The 12,661-nt window shown below is 37.5% G+C and overlaps 1 long non-coding RNA gene across 4 annotated transcripts; it reads left to right on the forward strand.

Moving 5' to 3' along the window:
* Positions 1-4,128: 4,128 nt before the first annotated feature.
* Positions 4,129-12,284, forward strand: LOC143890284 (uncharacterized). 4 transcript variants are annotated; one of them, XR_013255156.1, is made up of 5 exons: positions 4,129-4,245; positions 5,085-5,168; positions 10,503-10,556; positions 11,175-11,321; positions 11,907-12,284. It is a non-coding gene; the product is annotated as an uncharacterized LOC143890284 (long non-coding RNA). The 4 variants fall into 4 exon arrangements; XR_013255155.1 differs by lacking the exons at positions 4,129-4,245; positions 5,085-5,168 and adding an exon at positions 8,514-9,031; XR_013255154.1 differs by lacking the exons at positions 4,129-4,245; positions 5,085-5,168 and adding an exon at positions 9,179-10,267.
* Positions 12,285-12,661: the final 377 nt, after the last annotated feature.

Genomic DNA, 12,661 nt, shown 5'->3' on the forward strand with positions numbered 1-12,661 from the left:
GGCACACCCTCAACATACCACATCCAGCTTTATATATAAGTAACAGATAATAGATACAAGTGACTTTCTTTTCACCATTTTATACAAGTGACTTTCTTTTTACCATTTTACTTGGCACTTTTTTCGACAATGCGATGAGGATGTGTCGAAATATAGAAAGACTTGCCTGGCTACGGTTAATTAAAACCTTACAAACAGATTTTTTTTGGTTCCTATCAGTCTCATATATATTTTTGGTCTCTCTCTCTCTCTCTCTCTCTCTCACACACACACACACACAAACTTGCCCTATCTTTTTAGTCCCTTCCGTTCTTTATATTCTCAAGTACTTTCCATTTACTAGCATCCTTTTTTTTTTTCAAAATATCATTTACCCCATTTTTCTATTTCCACTCGAGGGCTCCTATTACCCATGGAATTTTCAGTTTTTGGGGCATGCTCCACATAGGGGCATTGGGTGTTTATGGTTTTGAAGATTGTACCTTACGATATAAAGTGTGATATAAATGGGGGATTGCTGCAATTGGAAGTGAGTTACATTAAAGCTCCAATAATTAATATTGCTAGTGGCTGCATTCATATACAATATTAGAGAAAATTAATTATGAAATAGGTGTTGTTTTTCATTCTATCCCTAGCGACATGGCAGTTCCTTCGTTCAACTCTCTGTCTTTGCCTGCTCACCCATGTCTCATACCTGCCATTCTAGCAAGAAGAAAACCCAATGACCTTCTACTGCCACTACTAGTCTGGAGTCTCCCTACTTGCATATGCCATTAATATCGTTGCCACTACCACACTAGAGTGCATGATCATTGAAGAGATTAAAGAAGGTTTTCTATGCGTCTACATATTATATCTATTTGAATAACATGTAATATTTACCCATGTACACATTAGGCAATGTTTCCTAACAAGGCATCACTAAAACTTATATATCACTGAATTTTAGTATTAAGTAATAGAAATAAAAAAGTACATGGTAACAACATAGGAAAATGGTTGGTTGACCGTTAAGCTAGAGGCTCAATCCCAACATTGTTGATTCCTTACTTAGCAATATGATATAAGAGATTATAAATTTATGGAGCATTACTTATTAGAGCCCCAATTGTATTTATTGTTACTATTGAAGATTAGAGGGGCACCCAAAATCTGGAATGGATAGATTCCAATTGCATCCCACTTATATTAAAAAAACTTTCAAAGACATTTCAAATGTCATGTGTGGGGCTTGTGACTTTAGCCTCCCTCAATTCTTCGTATAAAAACTTTCAAAGACATTTCCACTCTTTTCATGTATATATACATGCATGTTTGAGATGAGGTTTTTGATTGTGTGTATGCAAGTATCATTTCTCCTTATCTATTCTAAATATAAGGAAAAGTCCCCATTCTATTTTTCATGATATTATTAAAATTAAACTCTCAATTTAAGGATGGAAGAAATCCTTACATTTGTAGCTGTGTGATGGGGAACTCAGTTTTATGCCTGAACGTAGAACCAAGTAAATAGAATACCCACTTACCACTTCCCTTAAAACTCCTACCCAAGCTAATCTAGATAAACCTAATCTCTAAGACTCTTATCCATAGCAACAACTAGAGAGATAAATCCAAAAAATATAAAATATTTTATTCTACCTAAGTGGGCCAATCTAAGCACGTAACAAAATCCTTACATTTTTAGCTGTGATGGGGAACTCAGTTTTGTGCCTGAATGTAGAACCAAGTAAATCACAGGTGGACACTTTGGCCCTGTTCGCTTGAGATTATGAGGACTGATCGTTAGCCCCAAACCGATTATTGGACTCAATCATGTTTTATTTTGATTCCAATAATTGGTTTGGGCCTAACAATTGGCGGCCACATTCTGAAACGAACAGGATCTTCGTATAAGGTTTTAAATTTCGACTGAAATCTGAAATTTCAGGTTTTGGTTCAAACCGAAATCGGAATGCCCCATACTTGAAATGGTTCTTTATTTCGATCGAAAATTTGAAATTTCGACTTTTTCGGTCGAAATTTTGCTTATCGCGAAATTTTGTCAGAAATTTATGGGATTTAACCCAAAAATCTCATTTCTTGATGATTATTTAATATTATCCTGAAATTTAGGCCTAAATTACTGAAATTTCGGTCGAAATTCTGTACCCTAGAAAATAGCCGTAGAAAGATATTGTCAGATTTCGCCGAAATTTCGGTTTTGGTGAGACTGAAACACATTCCGAAACTGAAATTTAAAACCGTGTCTTTAACAGGGTGGTTTGGTAAATTGAAATGGGCAAAGGAGGATGGAAAAATATTTCTTTCAGAATTTTTTTTCCCAGTTTTTTTTTTCATTTCCATAATTTAGAGGGAAATAATATGCTTATAATTCACTGGAATATCATTATAAATGAAAGGCTCTCCATAGATAAATATTGCACTTGGTGATTTAAATTACTTTTCTTTTTCATATGTAATTAAACAATGGAAAAGCAATACATTATGAAAATAAATTTCTTTCCAAACTTCCCGAGAGAGAGAGAGAGAGAGAGAGAGAGAGAGAGAGTGCAAATGTACAATCGAGGACTGTTGCGAAATTTTAGTATTAAAGAGGGACTTTATTATAATTTATATACTTTGTAAGGGTCTTTCTTGTAAAGCTCCTTTTAGGACAGTGAATCATAACGTCCATTTAAACTCCCCCAACGGACTTCCCCCCCGCGCTCTCTTGTTTTTCCGCGGGCATTTCTCCCCTTTCCCATTTCTTGGCTTTCTTCTTCCTCTTCTCTCGATTCTCCCTCTCATGGAGAACCAGAATTCTGGCACAAACCCTAACCCAAGACCCAACAATGCTTTCATGGCAGATCTACATGCATATGAGGACTCAATGATTGGTCCTGATCTACTCTCCGCAATATATTCTTCCGACTTTCCTTCTTCAAGCAATCAAAGATCTGATCCAATTTCCAGATTACATTCTTCTAACCTTTATTCTTCAAGCTCCGATCCGCTTCATAATCCCAACTTGTCTTCTTCAACATATCTCAGCTCTTTTGTTGATGAAAGAACTCTCAGATCTGGTCCACTTTCCACAGCACATTCTTCCAATTTCTCTTCTTCAAGATATCCCACTTCTGTTCCAATTTCCACAACAGATTCTTCCAACTTTTCTTCTTCAAGATATCCCAGTTCTGTTCCACTTTCCACAATAGATTCTTCCAACTTTTCTCTTCTTGACAGAGGATCGTCGTTCTTGAACGAAAGCAACAGTATGAGATTTTCCAGCATTAACATCGGTGGAGGAGGTGGTGTGAGTAATTACATGCCGAGCAATTTTTCAGGCGGTATTGGAGTTGCTGCGAGGACAACTTCTCAGTATTCGCAGACATCGGGGTCTGGCGTCGATGTCCTGCCCGGAGCGGCAATGGAGACCACACCGTTCACGGTGTCAAAAGGCGGTTAGAGGTTAGGCTTTTGGCTTCTTATTAGTTTTTTTCTTCTTCTGCTTGATCTTTCTTTTTCATGCTCTCTATAGTAGTAAAGGCACCTGACTTTTTTAATTGATCTTGATTCGTTGTGCTAAATGTTTCGGATTATTTTGTACTATATGCATATCAATTGGTAGTTTTATTGTTGAAAAAATGAGATCAATGTGCAAGAAGCAAAACCCAAGAAACAATTGTGTAATAGAAAAAATAATAATGTGTATTTATATATATATTTTTATTTCAGTTTATTATCCTCTTTAATTTCTTTTGAGTCTTCTTTCCTGTTCATGTACTAAACATGATCCATTAACTTGTCAATATTACCATTGTTTTATAATCTTGCATCTCATATTTATCAGTTGTAAATTTGTTTTTTGTATTATATTTGATTTTTTTTCTTCTAAATACTCTGCGCAATAGTAGTTTTTCTTCTCCATAATTGATTAGAAAGGTGATCTGAATCTTGCTGAGACCATTCATCCCCATTCTTATCTCTGCTCCTGCTTCTGTTAATTATGTTTTGTTCTGTATTTCATATACTTTTTTCTTGAAGCAGTTGGTCTGTTCCAAATATAACCATCCTTATCGGGCATTATCTGGTCTGCACAATCATTTTTAGGATATTATCCTGATTGGGTTCTTGTTTTTGCAGGACCCTCTTAACCTTACCAGTGAATCTCTTTCAGATAGACCAGGAGTACCTGCTGGAGCCATAAATCCTGCTGCCTCTATTCTTCCTAACACTGATCCTCTTTTAGCTAAGACATCGGTAAGTTGAAAACTTCAAACATTTTTCTTTGGTGTTCCATTGACAGATAGAACAACTGTTCAAGTTTTCTTTCTAATGGATATGTCGATAATGGAATGTTAAGAATTTCAAAAGTCTCAACTGACATCATAACAATTTTATCTTGGATTGCCGATTTAAATTATCTTCTTTTCCTGTTGCAGCTGAGATTAGGGCAAGCAGACTACTCTCAGCGGCAAAAACAGCAGGAATGTGCTGTATGTATGAAGACATCTGTGTATTATAGTGCTAAATTTGATATCCAATATTTGTTTCACATGTTTAGGGTCAGATATACTAGTTTATTATAACTAGCATCATATAATCTGGAGAAATAACACATTTGGAAGTGCCATCAGACTTTTACACGATGTCTAAGGCAAAAAATAAGTCATGGATTTTTGTTTAGAGACTGCAGTAAAAACTCAACTCAACCAACTAAGCCTTTGTCCCAAACTAGTTGGGGTCGGCTAATGAATCCTTTAGAAAATTTTTGTTTAGAGACTGCAGTACACATTCATAAAAATTGAGAGCCTACTAGTTCATATGGCATCAGCCATATGGTTTTGGGAAATTCGTTCTGCATTGTTCTTACATTCATCTTGTGAAAATTCAAAACCATGTATAAATTTTGAATCTGTAAGCTATTGAGGTTATTAGCTACTTAATAGGGATTTTTCTTTCATTTCTATGAAGCCTTTTTTCTCATTCAAGTTCTTTTGTCAACAAGCTCCCAGAGCATTTATGCTTTCTTTTTATCAACTTTCCGTATATTTTTTCATCGCAATATTTTCATTCTTATTTTAATTTGATTTGTCCAGCACTATAAGAGAACTGGACAGTGCAGCTATGGTACAAACTGCAAGTACGATCACGCCATTTATCGTTGGACACCAAGAAGAAAGGTATGTATTCTCAACAGTGCATTTATATAATTTTTAAAAAGATCAAAGTAAGCTATTCCTCCTCTTTAAGGAATGATTCACTAGAGACACCATTGTGATTGAATGAGGTACACATTTTCGTTCAGGCTGGAATAATATTCATCTGTCCAGTATTTAGCCGGTAACCATGGTTTCAAATTTCGACCGAAATCCGAAATTTCGGATACCCGAATTGTTACCTTATTTCGACCAAAATTCCTAAATTTCGACACTATCCTGAAATTACATCCGAAATTTAAGGGATTTCACCCAAAAATCTCAATTTTTTTCTTTATTTAATGTTATCATGAAATTTCGGCTGGAATTTTGTATGAGATTAAATATTATTTTATTGGATTTCGTTGGATTTTGGCCAAAAATTCGGTTTCGGTCCTACCGAAACCGAAATTTGAAACCATGCCGGTAACAATACAAAGAGAAGCAACACAGGAAGATTAAGCATTGAGGGCATTAGGAAGATGCTACGAGAACTAGCCAGAGTAAAATCGGATGTTAACTATGATAGTTCGGTTAGTAAATCCCATCGAGAGAGAGGATCAATTGTACTTCAGAAGATTGGGAAACCAGGGAGGAGATAAGATATTTATGGGAGGTTCTTGTGGAGGTCAGAAATAAATGGTCTCATCCGTGGTGGTTAGGGGAGGACTTCAATGAAATAAGATCCACTGGGGAATGACTCGGGAGTAGTAGATCGAGCCAGAACTTGGTGGCCTTTTCAGATTGATATCCCCTTGATCGGGGCAAAAATTCACTTGGGCCAGGAATCTTAGCAGAGGAGTCGAATTGATCGGTTCCCAGTATGCCCTCTTTGGTTATCCCTCTTCCCTGAAGTGTGTCAAAAGGCGTTTGCCCATTCAGTCTCGGATGATTGCCCATTGTTGCTTGATCCTCGTCTGGAATCATGGGGTCCATACCCTTTCAGATTCTTGGAAGAGCTGAAGATAGAGGATATGATGGGGGAATGGTGGGTGTCTCGTGTTGTAGATGGACTAGCGGATGTAGTGATTGGTAAGAAACTTTGTTTTGTCAAAGGAAGACTAAAGGACTAGAATTCAAGGAGGATGTGAGATTTTGAAAAAGGAAGGTATGGCTACATAATATAATAAGGAAATATCAGAGGCTGAAGAGAGAGGGTTGGCTTCAGATATGGGGAGAGTTAAAGAAGAACATTAACGACTATTCCTTCAGGAAGAAATTTCTTGCCGCCAAAAGTCCAGGGTAAAATGGTTGAAAGAGGGTGACAAAAATACGGCTTACTTCTACGGTATTGCTAGAGCAAGGAGAATGAGGAATCGAATTGAGGCCATAAAAATACATGGAAGCCTTTCTTATAACAAAGAGGAGACTACTGGTGAAATCTTGAACTTCTTCAGATCGTTATACTCTTCGGAGAGGATAGTTCAACCTTTGTTAGAAGATGTGAATTTTAAAGTCCTAGGAGAGAATGATAGAAGGACTTTGGAGAATCCCTTCTCGGAAGAAGTGGAAAAGGGGGTGTTCTCTTTGGCCCGAGATAAGGCTTTAGGTCCAAATGGTTTCTGCCTCGCTTTCTTCCAGAGTTGTTGGGGTTTTGTCAAGGAGGATATTTTGAGATTCTTTTAGAAGTTTCACGAGGGGATGGATTTGCATAGAGGCAGGATTTGCACAGAGGCACTGGCGCTCCTTTTATAACCCTTATCCAAAAGTGAATGGGCCAGTGAAGGTTTCAGATTTCAGGCCAATTAGCCTGGTTGGGTGCCTATATGAGATTCTGGCAAAGGTTCTTGCCAAGCGATTAAAAGTGTAGTTCTTCCATCCATTATCTCTCACAGAATGCTTTTGTTAGCTAGAGACAGATTCTGGACTGCTCCTTGGTAGCAAACGAAGCAGTGGGCTTTCTTTATAGAACAGGGGTAAGGGGTATTGTCTGTAAATTAGATATGGAAAAAGCCTACGACAGGGTAGAATGGAATTCTTGGTCACATGCTTGGGAAGATGAGTTTTGGTGCTAGATGGCGACGGTGGATAAGAAGTTGTGTGTCTTCTGCCTGGTTTTCTATTCTCATTAATGGCTCTACAAAAGGTTTTTTTAACTCCTCCAGGGTGACCCGTTATCTCCCTTTCTTTTTGTTATAGGAGCTGAGGCTTTGAGCCTCCTTATGGAGAAAGGTAGATTGCAAGGATTGATTGATGGATTCGGAATTGGTCAGAATGGAGTAGAGGTTTCTCACTTGCAGTTTGCGGATGACACTTGATTATTTTGCTCTCCCCATCCGTCGAGAGTAATGTACCTTAAAGCGATTCTAAGATGCTATGAATTAGCTACTGGTCAAAGATCTAATTTCACAAAGTCCAAAATGTTAGCAGTGAAGAGACTTGGAAAAGGAACCTTGTAGTGAGGGGAGGCAGGGTATCCTTATTAAGGCTATTTTGGCTAATATCCCCACTTATTATTTGTCTTTGTTTAAGTGCCTTATGAGTGTGGTCAATCGCATCGAATAAATTCAAAGGAGGTTCTTATGGGGGGATCGGACGGAAAGAGGGGTATTGCATTAGTAAGTTGGCACGATGTGTGTAAACCAACCAAAGGAGGAGGATTAGGCATCACGGAAATAAAGGAAGTAAACCATTCTCTCTTGGGTAAGTGAGGTTTGTCGAGGAATAGGCGCATTTATGGACTAAGGTGAGAGGAAATAAGTACGGAGCATAACCTAGTCATTGGAAGACAACATACTGTTTTAAAAAACCACGGGTCAATGTATGGTGGGATATTATGCGTATGAGTTATAGTTTCAACCGAGGTATAAGATACAGAATCTATTCTTGAGACATGATTAAATTATGGGATATGAGTTGGTTTTTCTTATCTCCTTTAAGAGAGATGTTCCCTGATCTATTCTCAGTTGTAGCAAATAAGGAGGCTATGATGAAGGACTGTTTTGAGAGCATAAAAGACAGGATATGGAAACCAACTTTTAGAAGAAACTTCTTTGACAGAGAAATTCTATCTATGGTCAGACTACTTGAATTACTTGAAAGTACTTACATCAGTTCCTCCGGGGCAGATACAAGGGTGTGGATTTGGGATTCTACCGGGGTATTCACTGTCAAATCCTTTAACAACCAATTGGCTCCTTGTTTTGTGTTCCCAATAGAAGCAAAAGTTTGGAAGATCAAAGCTCCCTCCGGGTATGCACTTTTAGTTGGGCGGCTCTTCGCGGTCGGATCCAACCGTGGACTTTCTGAGGGAACGAAACATGGGGGTTGCAGATCATTGCGCACTGTGCATCGAGGCAAGTGAATCAGTGGATCATATTTGTATGTAGACTTGCTAGAGAGGTGTGGGGTGGTATCTTGTCAAGGTTTGGAATACATTTGGTCTTCCCACAATATCCAAGACTTACTGGAAGGATGGTCCTTGGTTCCATGGAGGAAAAAAGAGAATATTCTATGGTCGCTATCTCTTCTAGCTACTGTGCGGGTACTTTGGAAAGAAAGAAATGATAGAGTTTTTGAGGGAGTGGCCAAGTCATCCTAATTTATGTTCATCAAAATCATTGCTTTGACGATTGCTTGGGCTAAATTTCTACCATCATTCCGTTTTGTTTCGGCATTTGAGCTTTGGGAGGGTTGATGGTAATATGCAATACTAATGAATTTCGTCCAATGGCGGTGCAGCAATGGCAGGCCCCGCCCGATGGGATGTTGAAATTCAACTTTGATGGGGTCGAGTATGGGAAATCCTGTGCAGGAATTGGAGGTGTTTTAGGACTCGGGGGGAGGGAGGGAGGGTATCATGAGCCTTTTCAGGGGCTATAGGGATAGCGGATGCTATTGAAGCGGAGGTAAGGCTGGTTCATAACGGTAACATCACAATGGAAAGAAGTAGAATTGATCGATTGATAGTTGAGGGTGATTCCCTCAATGTTATTAGGTGGCTAAAGGGATCTTTAGTTCCTCCATGAAGATTTACCGCTTTTTTTTACGAGATCAAAGATAGAATAGAAGGTTCCTCTATTTCAATTTTGCATGACAGAAGGTCAGCTAATGGGATAGCAGACAGGTTAACTAGGGAGGGTGTGCTCAAGCAGGAAGTAGAACTATTTGAATCACCTTTGTTCCCCGTGACCATGGTTTTAAATTTCGACCGAAACACCTCTGCCTGTTCCTTCCACCTCGACATTGTTGCATAATTCTAAGGAATTGCCTATAAGACTAGTAAACAATTCCTCAAATTTTTTACCAGTATGCAATCTGTATCTTAGTTACTTGCCTATATTTCTAAAGCAGTCATGCGCAACATTTCCAGAACATTGTAACATGTATCTAGTAGTCATTTGTTTCTGTCGCACTGTACTTGTCTGATTATCCTCCCGTTCTTTCTCATTTTAAATCTCAAATGTTACTCTTTCCAGCTAGTTTGGGAAATCATTATATCATGCTGCTAATTTGTTTGTTATTGAGGCCATTTTGGTTAAGAAAAAGCATTGGCCATGGCAATTGATCCTGAAAATGCTGATTTTAATAATTAGTTTTTCTTCCTTAATGATTAGCGGCGTGAATCACTAAGATGCAAGTATCTTTGTTTCTCATCCACTGGTTGTTACATTTTGTACGTTGTAGTGGATTGCCAGTTCGACCTCAACACTGGCAGGTTAAACTCATGCCCTTTCTGCAAGAGTAACAACGAAATGTGCATTGTTTGTCATTGCCTAGACAATTTCTCAACCATTTAATTATATTAAAACTTTGATTTCAGTTTTTTAATTTTCATATGCAAATATAACACTACATTCAGTTATAATCATCTGGACAGGATGACCGGGTATGCTTTTTGTGTCCAATGTGACTAACTAACTATATTATTGGGGATCATGAGACCGATCTTACCGATCTTATTTTCTGTAACCTTTATTGTTAAAATTTCTTCGTTGGAAACTTTTCCAGCTATGAATCTGCCAATTGCTGCTGTTCTAGAGCAAGCAATTGTTTCTTCTCCAACCACTAATCTTCCCATTGGAGCCATAAATCCTGCTGCCTTTATTCTTCCTAACAATGATCCCCTTTAAGCTCAAACACTGGTAAATTGTAAAATTCAAACATTTTTATTTGGTGTTCCTGTCATTTTTATTCTACCCCATCACCTCCCACACCTAACCCTAAACATTTTTATTTGAGAGATAGAACAACTGTTCAAGCTTTATTTCTTACGGATATGTCAATAATGAAATGTTTAGAATTTCAAGAGTCTCAACTGACATTATAACAATTTTATCTTGGATTGCCAATTTAAATTATCTCCTTTTGCTGTTGCAGCTGGGATTAGAGCAAGCAGTCCACCCTCAGTGGCAAGGACAGAAGGAATGTGATGTATGTATGAAGACATCTGTGTATTATAGTGCTCAATTTGATATCCAATATTTGTTTCACATGTTTAGGTCAGATATTCAAGTTTATTATAACTAGCATCATGTAATTTGGAGAAATAACTCATTTGGAAGTGCCATCAGACTTTTACACGATGCCTAGGCAAAAAATAAGTCATGGAATTTTGTTTAGAGACTGCAGAAAAAACTCACCTCAACTCAACTAAGCCTTTGTCCCAAACTAGTTGGGGTCGGCTAATGAATCCTTTAGAAAATTTTTGTTTAGAGACTGCAGTACACATTCATAAAAATTGAGAGCCTACTAGTTCATATGGCATCAACCATATGGTTTTGGGAAATTCGTTCTGCATTGTTCTTACATTCATTTTGTGAAAATTCAAAACCATGTATAAATTTTGAATCTATAATCTATTAGGTTATTAGCTACTTAATAGTGGGGATTTTTCCTTCATTTCTGTGAAGCCTTGTTTCTCATTCAAGTTCTTTTGTAAACAAGCTCCCAGAGCATTTATGCTTCTTTTTTATCAATGATCTCTATCCGTATATTTTTTTTTCATGGCTATATTTTCTTTCTTATTTTAATTTGATTTGATTTGACCAGTTCTATGAGAGAAATGGACAGTGCAGGCATGGTACAAGCTGCAAGTTCCATCACTCCATTGATCGTTCGACACCAACACCATCAATGCCGATTCAACCCTCTCAACACAATGTGGAACTTACTCTTGCAGGCCTTCCAAGAAGAGAGGCATGTATTCTCAACAATGCATTTATATAATTTTAAAAAATATTACAGTAAGCTATTCCTATTCTTTAAGGAATGCTTCACTAGAGAGGCCATTGTGATTGAATGACGTATGCCTATGACCCACCTTTGGTTCATCCGTTCTGCCCATCTGTTAGGACCTATGCAGGATCCCAAGCCAATTGGCTATCCTAATATCTAATAATATGTATTTTCTGCTGTTGAATGTGAACCATTGCCTATGCATATTTTTTCACTGTCCACATTCAATTGTTTGGGTTTTTAGATTGGTGTGATTTTTGGTCCATTGGAGATCCAACATGGTTCCTATCAGATGGAAGGTCCATAACAACAAAAGGTAGTGTCTACTATGTAATAATGGGCATGCCTCATCTCATTACAATAAGCTTGCTTCCAGTTGTAGCATTCCTCCCTACTTCTCTTGTAATATTGCATAAGACTTGTAGATAATTTATTATTGATTATTAGTGATATCATTTTCTTACAAGTTGAATCACAATATAGTTATAGTTCTGGGTCATATTATTAGTGATTATTAGGAAGATTGATTGTGAGATTGTGTTCCAGGGTCAACCATTATGTATCTCCTACAGGAATAATGGCACATGCAATCGTGGCCCCAGATGCAGGTTTTATCACCCACGCCGTGGATAAGTGATAGCCAAGACTACATTGCAAGGGATCATTGTAGGAGAGTAAAAAGACACATAAGCTAGCCACACAAGACACAACAACAGTATAAGGTCCATGAGTTTTCACTTGTTATTTTCTGTTGGCCAAAAGCTGGTTTGGATCATCTAACTTGTTTGATCGCCCTCGGATAAACTGAGATTGAGTCGTGATTATTTTCATAAGAACTGCATAATGTGATTGCAATTGCGGGCAAACTAAAATCAGATTAAGAACAATGTGGACTGAAATGCAGTGACCAAAATACAGTCATAGGAAGTCTCAAGTTCTTATCTCGAGTGTAGATCTCCTATGAAGTGAGAGGAAAGATTGGGCCCTTTTGTTTTGGATTTTGAGTCCATAACTGATTATTGGACAAAATTTTGACTCCAATAATCAGTTATGGATAAAATCAATTATCAAAATCCAAAATGAACATGGCATAAATGTAATTTTGAGTCCAATAGTCAGTTTTGGACTCAAAATCCACCCTGTTTGTTTCAGATTGTTTTTGATAGATTCCTTTCAGGAAAATATTAATTCTAATCAATTTTATTAATTGTGGATTTCTTTCCCTATATCTATCATGGGAATTAAGGATTTTCATCCCTAATTCTCACAATCTTAGAAAAAGAAATCTAAGAGAAGAGTTG

Source organism: Tasmannia lanceolata, unplaced genomic scaffold (assembly GCF_043159265.1).
Source record: "Tasmannia lanceolata isolate RefF3 unplaced genomic scaffold, GAP_Taslan_0.1 ptg000013l, whole genome shotgun sequence".
In the NCBI taxonomy this organism is placed as follows: Eukaryota; Viridiplantae; Streptophyta; class Magnoliopsida; order Canellales; family Winteraceae; genus Tasmannia; species Tasmannia lanceolata.